Raw genomic sequence first — 2,118 nt, forward strand, 5'->3', positions numbered from 1 at the left:
TCTACTGTCAATGGCACAAATTGTTAAAAGAAATTGCACAAAATTTATATACAATGGAAGCGAACGCGAATGAATGAATGAGAACCCGACAAAAATGATTTGTTTAATTTTGCTCGTTTTCATAACACACTTATAATTTTTGGGTACTTCCCTGGGTCCTCTCCCTTCGTCCTGGAGGTCCTCTTGCGTTTCTGCCCATCACGCAAATGAACAACTTGACAATCGCGTGGACCAATCAAGTCGCCGGCGGAGCCATTGGACACGGCTCAAAAATGACATCCTGCGCAAAAAAAATTGGAATTGGTCCGATTAGACAATTATCAATAAAATTAAAATTAATTTAAATTATATTATTTGATTTTTAATTAAAATTAAAAATATATAAAAGTAAAAATAAACAAATAGATAAATGAAAAAAATAAATAATTATATGAAAAATCGCAAAATTGAAAAGAATAAACTAAGCTAGTTGGTATTGGTATTTTGTTTTGAGGCAAGTTACATGAACTTCCCGAAATGTATAAATAATTGATTTAATTAATAAAATATAAATAACTTATGAGTGATTAAAAGTATTCCGAGTGGATTTATTACACATAGCAAACATGTTAACTCGGAGTATTTTCTAAAAACAAATTTTCAAAAATCAACGATTTTTATAATTGAACCTGTTTCTGTAGGAATTAATGATTTAGTGTGTTCATCGAGACCAAGTACTCTATCGTTATACCAAGTAAATTGTCTAATTTTAATTTTAACAATTACTCATTTTTCTCAAACTTTGATGAATTTTAAAATTAAACTACTTGTCGTAAGGCCGTATATTTCAGTAAGTTCTATAAGGCCATGATATAATATCATCAAAAAAAGTTCCATAAAAATCGTATTAATTTTTTTTTCAACAGTTAATTACAAGAAAATGGTTCGGTAGATTTTTCCCTAAAACTAATCAGTGTCATTCCCAACTAATATCTTTCGAACAGTTCTTGATTTTTAACTTCCCGAAGGAGAAGTTAATGTTTTCATCAAAAAATCCGATTCGCTAATTTTATGTTTTCTCGACGTTTCAAGCCATTCTGAACCGAATGAGACCAAATTTGGAAAAAGTATGTGTGTGTGTGAGTATGTGTGTATGTGTGTATGTGTGTGTGAACAGATTTTTTGCCGTAAATCGACGTTTTCTCAAAAACAGATATGCAAAATAATCGTAGAGGAACTACAGAAAGTTTATAATTATTAAATGGGTAAGTAAAAAAAATGTAAAATGTAAAAAATATCATTTGTATGCATAAATAAATGAATGATTTAAACTCGTGAATGAGTAAGTGAATAATAAAAAACATTGAAGTATTTGTAAGCGGTATTTTAAGACACATTACATGATGTTTGCGATATAGTGTAAATAATTGACTTAATAAATTATTTGAGTGACTTATAAGTACTATTGTAATAATGGAAAGTAATATATAAAAAATTTAAATAAAATGAAAAAATATGAATTAATTCTTAATGAAGATATCAAAATATTAAGATGAATAAATAAGCAAATGATTAAATAAATTGCATACCTTGAAGTCTCTACGCGTATTCAGTTAATAAATTCAGTTTACAGAAAAGTCTTTTTGATCCCTCAGCAGGTATCGTCTCTTATGGGTTGCCATCCTTAATTGTGGTTCATCAGCAACCTGTATCAAGAAAAAAAGTATCAATACAGAGCCTATATAATAAATCTTGTACAAATATTTTGAATATTTAATTATTATGAGATATGATAATTATGTGATTAGTTTTACATATTTTATTTGAACTGTAAGCATTAGCAGTTAACAGTTGAAGCTTAGTGTATGTTTCTAGAAAGACTATGTATTGATCTTGTCCTTGCAGTATTTTATAAGTGTATATTAAAAGATAATTGGGCCCATAATTATGAAAGTGGTCTAAGTCAAAATTTAAACAAAATGAGTTTATCAGTTATTTCATACCACATTAGTTTAAACTAAATGTATTCAAGTAGTTTTACGAAATTGTCAAAAATGAAACCATTAGATAGTGGTTGTAATTTCAACATTATATGGAAATCATTTAGTGTTATTATGAAAGTGGTCTAAGTCAAAAATT

Source organism: Ctenocephalides felis, unplaced genomic scaffold (genome assembly GCF_003426905.1).
Source record: "Ctenocephalides felis isolate EL2017-DRISC unplaced genomic scaffold, ASM342690v1 CF-g0.4_SCAFFOLD_03571, whole genome shotgun sequence".
In the NCBI taxonomy this organism is placed as follows: domain Eukaryota; kingdom Metazoa; phylum Arthropoda; class Insecta; order Siphonaptera; family Pulicidae; genus Ctenocephalides; species Ctenocephalides felis.